Consider the following 11,012-nt stretch of genomic DNA (forward strand, 5'->3'; position numbering starts at 1 on the left):
AGTTGCAGAAATTTTTTAGATTGAAACAATAGATAATCATACAAAATTTGAGTGATTTGTAGCAATTGGATTCAACATAATCATGCAAATTTTGGATCATTTATGGATTCTAATACTCGTTATGTGTTTGTCCTAATCTAAAGTTTTCTCTGATATAGTAAAAATCATCATGACTTGCTTCTCTTATAATTGTTAAGCGGATTAAAAATCTTAAAATGATTATAATTTAAAATTCTTCATCTCCGCCAAAACAAGAACCTGGTTGTTTACAATATTGGTTTTCATTATGGCAAGTTGGCGACATTGAGCGTTGAAGTAATCTTTATAGAGATAATTAAGTCTTCTTCTCCTATACCTGGCCACCTTGACCATTACAAACTCTCCTTCAATGATAACTGTCTCCCCCAGTCTTTAATCCTATCACATGGTCCTCTTCTATGCACCATATCAGAGTGACATCGAATTCAGCATTGATGAAATATCCAACCTATTTTTCTTTGTTGAGTGTCCGTCGAGTTTGCCTGCCTCTTACTCTCTGCAAGGACAATAGTTCCACTTCCATATGAGTCTCTCTATATTGAACTCTGCTTCCATTTTTTTTTTAATGTCTACAAATTGGGATTATTTTAACTATTGAATTAGCTAGGATTTCAGTTTAAATTTGCTGTCAAATGTTTTTTGAATTTATACAAGTGATTGAGATCCAGAGGCGATTCCAGAAATAGGTTGGAAATAGCAATCTTGAAATAGATGAGTAAATAATGAACAAGGCTATGTTTGTCAAAGCTGTGTTTAAATTTGCTGTCAAATGTTTTTTCAAGAGAGAAAAAAGCTATGTTTGTCAAAGATTAACAAAGAAAGAAGATAGTGGTTAAACGAAAGCCGTTTAGTCTTTTTCTTACTTAAATTGTTAGTAGTTTTTGTTGGGTGCAAAGCACCGTGTGGGTCCAACCCACATGCCTTGTCAAGAGCTCATTTGATGAGCATGTCACTCTTGTCTTCCATGACTAGTGAGAATTCTGACTTTTCTTAATGAAAAGTGAAGCACAGCGTGTTGGACACGTTGAAGACTTTTTCTTACTTAAATTGTTAGTAGTTTTTGTTGGGTGCAAAGCACCGTGTGGGTCCAACCCACATGCCTTGTCAAGAGCTCATTTGATGAGCATGTCACTCTTGTCTTCCATGACTAGTGAGAATTCTGACTTTTCTTAATGAAAAGTGAAGCACAGCGTGTTGGACACGTTGAAGAAAAAAAAAAAAAAAAAAAAGCCAAAAAGAAAAGAGAGGCTATTCGGCCTTGTCGGAAGTTGAAACAAAACAGAGAGCCATTTTGGCTACTTTGCGTGAGTTTCAGAGTGAGCAAGAAACACAGAGAAAGAGAGCTCTAGCTTGAGAGGTGCAGTTCGGAGAGATAGAGAGATACATAGTGAGAGTGTGAGAGAGTTAAAAAGAAAAATTAGACATTTTTTTTTGCTCAAATTACACACAAGTAAAATAAATTGGTGGAGTTGTCCAGGAGTTTTTGAGGACTATAATTATGAAAAGTTGGAGTATTCAGGAGAAGATTTTGCTACTAGGCTTGTGGTGAGATTGTATTTATTTTTTTTTTTCATAATATTGTTATTGCTTGATAGTCTTTAATTTTAATTCACACATAGATATTGAGGAGATTTAGGATTTTTTTTCCCAACAGTTTTAGATCTATTCTAATACCCGTGGTTCCAGGCTGTTAAGTTTGTTAGGATTACCTTTTAGAGAAGATAATCACAGTTTCCTCTGTTTTTACTGTATTATATAAATAAATAAATAAATAAAAATCTTTTTACAGAATAATTAATCAATCCAATCAGAGAAATTTTCTCAAGCTAATCAAAGTGAAAATGTATTTTGGAGGGTAGCTATAGTCCTATGTACAATGCCAAACAATCAGTTGAAGGACAGCTATGTTGACTAATATTGCCTTTCCCTTTTTTTTATTATTCTATTTTATTATTATTTTTTATCTCATCTCTATTTTTATCTTTTCTAAATAGATAAGATATGTAATGCTCCTTTATAAATAAATAAATAAAAACCAGCGGATAATACCTAGCTCTACACACACACCAAATCCAAAATCGATCATGGCATCACAAGGCTATCCAGTCTTGGGCCTCCTAGTTCTTCTTGGCTTATTGACTAATATCATTGCTGTTTCTTCAAGCCATGACACTGCTTATGACACTGCTTCACTCAACCGGACCAGCTTTCCCGAAGGTTTTATTTTTGGGACAGCAGCAGCGGCTTATCAGGTAACAAAGTCACAATTTCCTCTATGTTAATTTGTATTATAGTTTTTACAGCAGATGTCAAGCATAAGATCAATATTATTATTTGCAAATTCGTATTCTTTCAAATTTCCAGTATGAAGGTGCAGCATATGAAGATGGTAAAGGACCAAATATATGGGACACTTACACTCATGAACATCCAGGTCTCTTTCTCTCTCTCCAACGATGTACCAAATGTCATGTTATGTAAAATTTTGAGTAATATGATAGTCAATATACTTTTAGATTTATAAAATTTATTATGAATAATTATTATCAAATTTGAAGGAATATAAAATTAGCTGTTTTTGTTGTTTAAAATAAAAGAAATATTATGTCCACAATACTTTCATAACAAGTCATAGGTAATAAGTTGTTATTGCTTCTAATTTGAATCCACAACTTATATTACTTTTTTGCCATCTATAATAACCAATAATAATCTACCACTTTAGGATTTGTTGTCAAGATACTGTGAAAATGTTATAGACATAACATTTTGAATGCTCGAAAATGTGTTAAAAACACAAGAATTGTTTAAACCCCTAAATTAAAGTTACAGTTCGATAGATTTTACTCTAACTTAATACTAAATGCGGAATAAAGTAAATGCGAGCGGATAAACAAACAAGTTACTCTAACCCATAATCATTATAACACAACAGTAAAATGAAAGGTAAAAGAGTAGGAAAGAAGAATATAAACACAAGATAACACGCCAAGAACTTGGCAAAAAACCTTTCCGCGACCCTCCAAGCGGTAATCGATCTGCTAGATAATCAGTTGGAATACATGGGTTAGTAAGAGACCCTCTAAGTCTAATCTACTTGATGTACTTAAGCCCTCCAAGCCCCTACTCCAACAAAACTTCTCAGAATCATGTCTTGTCTAACTTTCCGGATCCCACAATTAGCCCGATTGCAACCGCCAAAGCTTGACTTCTTCCAATATTTCCTAGTAGCACCAAAACCTCACTTGATACTCTAAAAGGGTATGGTAAGTATTTGAGCTATCAATCTCTCAATGGTATGGAAATGGAGAGGTAGGAGTTGAGGAAAATCCATAAGCAATTTTGTATAGAAATGTGGGTATAAAAATCTCTAACTCTCAAGATTTGTGTCTAGAGTTTTCTCTCAGAAGCACTCCTCAACATTTGTGGGTATAAATAATGTGGGGATAAATAATGTAGGGACAGAAAGTGTGTATCAGAAATGACAATTTGGCAAAACAGAATGTTTCGCGGGTGTCTCGCAGGAAGGCCTTACCCGCGAGCTACTCGCAAAACACAACTGTCTCCATCCTGTCCTGACTCTTCGCATTTCAGTCATGTGCAGGGCACATGCATCATTTCGTGGGATGCTTAGTCGCGAGCTACCCGCGAAAATTCTTTAGTCTTCAATTTGCTTGAGTCTTCACATTCTCTATCTCTCTCACACACAACCCTTACAATTAAATCCCACAAATAATACAGGGTATAAAAGATTAAACATAATTACAATCAAATTTGGCACGAAATAAAAGTCAACAAAACATATAGTTGTAAATTATAACTTTACACATTTCTCTTAAAATAATGGTAAGTAATAAATTAATATAATTGGTGAAACCAAATGAAAAGTAGTAACAACTTGCATCCTTGGCTTTGTTATGAAATTGTATGGTAAAGATTTGATACTAGTGTTTATTTAAATATTAATGACCTAACATTATCTACAGATTCTACACCATTTATTTGGTTTTAACAAGATCTATGATGGAGTTTGAGAATACTTATCCCCAATTGATATTTAAAAAGAACAAACAAAAATTCCCAAGAAAAAAAAGAAAGAAAGAAAGAAAGAACAAGAAGTCAACAACAATAATGTAATGGTTGTCTTTGGTATTTATTTTTCTTCATTTTTCTTCCTGTTCCTTCCTTTCTTCCGTAACTAAACTCCAAATTAGAAATAAGTTGTATATATGTTATAGTTGTCTTAAATACTAGTTCAATTTTTCTTATGCCTCTAATTACAAGTTCTTAAATAGTAAAAGGAAAAAAAATCCTTTCAATGAAATTGCAGAAAGGATAGTGAATGGAAGCAATGGAGACGTAGCTGTTGATCAATATCATCGCTACAAGGTATATATGTTGATCCGTGTTCATAATAAAAATTAGAAAGAAAAATACTCATTTTAATTAGCTCATAATTACCAAGTCTTGCAGCATAATTGCATAGTTTTGTTTTCTTTATAAGAATAACCGGGGTTCTTGTAAAAGTGTTGAGAGTATAGCATTATACCTTTAAAGTTATATAAATGTCTTTTGCCTTGATTCCTTTAATATATATATATATATATATAGAATTCAACCATTTTGTTCTCTATATTTTAAGTATTTAAATTCCGGTTCATGGCAGAAACCCAGACCCAAAGTTTGAAATTGAAATATCAAGAGATGAATAAGAAAAAAAATAGTGGACATTAGTAAGTTTTTTTATTATTATTACTATTTATTTGTAGTGTAACCTTTTCCCCTTTTTTGGGTATCAGAACTCCGAGCTATTTTAGGGACAGCATTTTGTTTTTCTCTGACAGTGGGGGCAAACTGGAAAAGCATTTAATAGGAGTTCAGCAAAAATTTGTACTTCGAAACCTTTTCAGGAGTCATTGGAAAAGCATTTTAGGTAATTCTGGAGTTTAGTTATATGGTGTTTACTATTGTGACATTTATAATGGATCGTGAGATGAATATAATGAATGGATCCCACAACGAATGTAATAGGAGGAAACATCATTCACCATACTCCAGAAGTATCTAAGAATAACTCAGAGTCATTGGGGGCAATTCCTCCTTGTCATCATCTGTCCGCTAGTTATATATGTGTGTGTGTATACGTGAGCGTGTGCTGCTAATTAACTCGTGTTTTGATTTTTTTTTTTTTATAAAAAAAACATTTTTAGGTTCCAATTATGTTTGCTACATGTACTTATTAAAAAAAAAATGATGTTTTCCACATGCTTTTTTTTTTCCCCCTAATTATTCAACATATCCAACCAAATACAAGATAATCAAAATATAAGAAATCATCATTTCAAAATTTTCAAACAATATGCTTTTATTTGATTATACATTGTAGGGAGATGTTCGGATTATGAAAAAGATGGGCTTAGATGCATATAGATTCTCAATCTCATGGTCTCGAGTACTGCCAAGTAAGATTATCCTTTTCATGATCCCATAAAAGGTTAGATCCATCTAATGACAATGACATAAAATGGGTACATCAAGTACACATCTTAAGCTGGAATAGAAAAACTATTGTTTTGTGACCATATTATGTTCCTAACAATCTCATTTTTGGGACTAATTTTAGAAGGAAAACTATCTGGAGGTGTGAATAGGGAAGGAATCAAATACTACAACAAACTAATCAACAAGCTCCTAGACAGAGGTCATGAATGATTCTTAAATTCCATCATATGTCATCAACTTATCATGCATTCGCTATTAATTCACAGTTGTTTGCAATGACTGAATGCAGGTATACTCCCCTTTGTGACCCTCTTCCACTGGGATCTTCCTCAAGCATTGGAAGATGAGTATGGTGGTTTTTTGAGTCCTCATATTGTGTAAGTGGTTAATTTACATTATGATTGACCATTTTATTCATTTGAATTCTAATTAGTACACTTTTCATAAGTTTTATAGTGATTATGATGAGTAAAATTTAAAATGATGGCCCATTTTGAAGATAAGGAATCGCGCCGGGGGGGGGGGGGGGGGGGGGGGGTGGTGGTGTAATGATTGTGATTATTATTTTTTTTAGTTAATGACTTATTTTGTGAAGTTGCTAGATCATTGCCTTACGGAATTATTGGGTTTGATATAATTTGTCAAGAATATACAACTGGTTTTTTTTTTTTTTTTTGGTGCGATTATGATATGATACATTAACGTAATATTAACATACTTCATTCTGTTCCCAGTATAACCCTTCTGTCCAATTTGCTCCACTAAAATGATATCTTTTTTAAAAATGAAAATATTAAAACAAAGAGTGAGATTGGACAAATTTTGATGGAATGACTGCATTGAAAACATAATAAAAATAAAGGATTGAAATGAGAAACGTGGAATTTACAAGTTGAATTCAAAAACTGTAAAGTTAGAAAGTGTTTCATTAATTTGTAACTTAGTCATTATTTGTAGCAATCACTTAGCATTATTATTATTATGGACAAAATTTAAATACAGTACCTTATTAGTTATTGTACCTTGGGTTTCTCTTTTAAAATTCAGTTATATGACTACTTAACTAAAAAATACATTTTCATTTTATAAGAAAAAAGCCACATGACAGAATCTTAAGAAATGAACCTAAAGAATAGCACTTAAGTATGTACCTTGGGTTTCATACATTTTAAATACAGTACCTAGACGTAGGTTTCTTTTTTAAAATTCAGATATGTGACTACTTAACTAAAAAATACATTTCATCTTATAAGAAAAAAACCACATGATAGAATATTAAAAAATGAACCTAAGGAATAGTACCTAAGTACTATACTTAAATCTTGCCCTATTATTAATATTATTATTATCCATTCTCAAATGCCAAGAGCTTTATAGCTCAATTAGTTGACACCTCCTGGTATTTCTATTAGAAATTGGAGATATTCAAGTTCAAATCTCCTTTCCCCGACTATTGGATTTAAATAATATTAAAATAGAGTTTTTTCCTATTTGGATAGATAGGCCTTCTAGATCTATAACTAAATCTTGCTATAAATGATGTGCTAATGTACAAATGCAAACATAGTTAGTGTAATGTCAGTTATTAAATAGTTTGGTGACTTTTGCATGTATATGTTTAGGGATGATTTTCGGGATTATGCTGAGCTTTGCTATAAAGAATTTGGTGATCGTGTCAAGCATTGGATCACACTAAATGAACCATTGAGCTACTCCAATGGTGGTTATGTTACGGGGGATTTAGCACCAGGTCGATGTTCTAGTTGGCAGGAGAAAAATTGCAGTGGTGGAGATTCTGGAACAGAGCCGTATTTTGTATCACATAATCAACTTCTTGCTCATGCATCTGCCGTTGAAGTGTACAGGCAAAAGTATCAGGTTCTCTGTACCAACTATTTTATGCTTATTTTACTACTTTTTTTTCCTTGAAAATCGTGCTCCATTCAATAAATATGGTTGCATTGCACTTGATACAAGACAATCTAAGGTACTTCATTTAATACTATTTGCAGTATATAAACTTTGATAAATTTGCTAAGTTAAACTTGTTTTTCAGTATTAGTAATTGAGTAAGCATTTATCTTTTCCATTTGCATGAGATTTGGATTAACTTTTTTGTTGAAAGCATATGAATTAATTTGTTAAAAGTTGATAAAAATACGATTCCACTAGCTTGACTTGAGTGTCTTTTTAAATAAGCAAGCTTTCACTATGTGCAGGAAGCACAGAAAGGCTTGATGGGTATATCCCTAGTTGGAGACTGGGTTGTGCCATACTCTAACGCGACGCAGGACCAAGATGCTGCGCAAAGAGCCCATGATTTCAGGTTTGGATGGTAAGTATACTAAAACTACATAACTCTTTGTTTTGGACATCTATTGCACCATTTGCTAGTTATTTACAAAGAATAGAAAAATCCTCTGCTTTTTTAATATAGTAGGTTCAATAAAGACTTGAAATTTCGTGGCTTGTGGCAGGTTTATGGATCCCCTAACCAATGGTGACTATCCACATAGCATGCGATCTCTAGTTGGCGACCGATTACCCAAATTCACAAAAGAGCAATCCAAGCTATTAAAAGGGTCACTTGATTTTCTAGGGCTAAACTACTATACTACTAATTATGCAGCTGATGCACCCAAAGCTGAAAAGCCAAGCTACTTAACAGATTTGCGAGCTAATCTTTCTTGTACGAACTCAATTATTTGGATCTATGATTTCGATTTTCTTATGTAACTCATAGGTACTAACAAGACCATGCTTTTTGCTTTTATTGTGGCAGCTAAGCGCAATGGGATCCCCATCGGTGCAGAGGTGTGTATGAATTGGATTTTAAGTTGTTAATTTGTTATTGTGAGTGGTATTCTCTATTCCAAAGCTCCACCAAAAATAACACCATTCCTTGCCAAAAATCTCTCTATTTTTTCACCTCCACTCTTCACCTCCCTTTTGGGCACGTATCTAGCCCAATATTTGAGTCAATACATTTTAGCCCATTAATCACCACAATTAAAAAGAATAAAATAGTCTCTCTTCTTTTCAATGTGGGATTAAACATTTTTCACTAACTCCTCATCTCCTACATCTTTATATTTATGTTATAATATTTATTCATTTTAATTATTTAATGCTCCAACATAAACTTTTTCTATAAAATGACATTTCAGGCTGCTTCCAGTTGGCTCCATGTCTATCCCAGGGGAATTTGAGATAGTCTATTATACGCCAAGACAAAGTACAATGATCCACTAATTTTTATTACCGAGAATGGTAATTTTCTTTTGAAGTTTTCAATTATGGTCATATAAAGTTATGGTGCAAGCCAGAAATATAAAATTTGAAAGGAATGGTAGTTTGATTTCCATTTGAATCTAATAATCTGCCACCATAATATAGGGATTTCTGAGTTCAATAATGACACATTGTCGCTTAAGGAAGCCCTTGCAGACAACTATAGAATTGATTATTACTATCGCCATTTTCAATATATACTTAAGGCTATCAAGTAAGTTGAGAAGACCTCTCTCTTTCAGATCTAATACAAATTTTGACTTTATATTATTACTAATAATATCAATACGGCATATTAACAATTATGAAAGTTGTTATGTCTGAAGTCCAATTGATCTATTTTTTGATGTAGAGATGGCGTTAATGTGAAGGGATATTTTGCATGGTCATTATTGGACAACTTTGAATGGGGTGCAGGTTATTCCGTTCGGTTTGGCATCAACTATGTAGACTACAAAAATGGATTGAAAAGATATCCGAAACTGTCTGCACGTTGGTTTAAGAAATTCCTCAAGCCATAAGATGACAAATTTAGGACTATACTCATGTTGAACTATATAGATACTACGGATATACTCATGTTTAAATAATGTCTCTAATCTGTATTCAATAAATTAAAATAAAATAAAATTAATGTCACTGTTTACAAACTCGAATGCTTCTTTTGTATATATAAAAGCATATATTGTTTGGTTTCTCCTTTGGGCGAAGCCATGTACGTCGTTTCCAAATGCAGTCTAATTTGAGTCCCAAAAGCATAAGCATAATTTAGAATCATTGTGAATCATCTTATCTGGCTGCTTGCCTGCTTTCACAAAAATAGGCCACCCAGCCTTAATGGTTGTCGAATTACTCAGAAGACCTAGTGGACTGGCCAGTACTTGGCTATGGTTTGGATCACAAATATGGGTCACATTTAACAGATAGTACTCGATCCCAAATAGGCTCCTTTACTGGTGTATTGAGCTTAGTTGAAATTACAATGTTTCTAGGTCGAGAAGCTTTAGGCCCAACCCGTCTCTTCTCACATCTCACCCCAACATTTATCCCACTTAAGGAGTCACCATTCTTCTCAACAACAAAATAAAATAAAAAACTTGAAGTAATTAATATTAATTATAAGTCCCAGACCGCATGATACAGGGAAAATAAAAATAATAGATGAGATTAATTTATAAGTGTTAGTCTCAAACTCTTTTTAAAATAATGTGAATATTTTTTAACAAAGTATGGTTGATAATTTCAGTTAGTTAATACGTGTACGTACGTTTCTTTCAAAGTAATTCAAATGAGAAGTACAATTACCATTTTATTCGTATAAACGTAATATTCGCCTACGTACAAATACACAGCATATAAAAAGCAAGAAACCAATTCAATTGGTGTGAAAGATCTTAATGCATATATAAGATAAAATATGTATCATTTGTTTTAATGATAAGGATAAACTGGTCAAAAAAAGTTAAAATTTAAAACGTATGCTCCAAAAACTATAAGACTATTTCCAATTTCCACCCTGCTATACTTATTAGAAGTCACAACCAATTTTTCTTGTGCCTCCCAGTTTCAACTTGCAACGCAACTATATAAGTGCTATCTATAATTTACTCTCTTTATTTCTTTTACTTTTGTTTTTTAATTTCTTTTTAATCTCTCCTCAAACCTAGTTATGATTTTTTTTTTCCTTCTTCTGAATATATCCGGATGATTTAATATTATATTCTATTGAATCTATTATATATATTTATTATAATATATATATATATATACATGCACTATCTATTATATATATTTATTATGATATGTGTGTGTGTGTGAAGTCAATCAAGTGATATTGGAATGTGTGCTTGGTATATATGCAAGCCAGGAAAAACTGAATAATACAAGTCTAGGATTGATTTAACAATGCTCCTCGGATTTAGTCCGAGGTGAAGGTTTATACTTGTTCTTGTACGACAATATTCTCACTCGTTCTCTCTATTTCTCTTCCTTGCAATTCTTGATCCCCTTCTTTGTAGGGATCTCTTTCTTTTATATAGTATCCAGGTTGTATCTTAGCCTTCCACTTGGAGGGTCAAGGCTTATTTCTTCTGATACTTGTCCTATCAGGGCCTTATTAGAAGGTTTCTCTATTAGGTTGTGAGCTGTGATAATATCGTTTAGGAGCCATTCCATCATTA

General features: G+C 32.7%; 1 pseudogene; it reads left to right on the plus strand.

Moving 5' to 3' along the window:
• Positions 1–2,062: 2,062 nt before the first annotated feature.
• Positions 2,063–9,484, plus strand: LOC136061345 (beta-glucosidase 12-like; annotated as a pseudogene).
• Positions 9,485–11,012: the final 1,528 nt, after the last annotated feature.

This window comes from Quercus suber, unplaced genomic scaffold, assembly GCF_002906115.3.
Source record: "Quercus suber isolate HL8 unplaced genomic scaffold, Cork oak 2.0 scaffold_545, whole genome shotgun sequence".
In the NCBI taxonomy this organism is placed as follows: Eukaryota; Viridiplantae; Streptophyta; class Magnoliopsida; order Fagales; family Fagaceae; genus Quercus; species Quercus suber.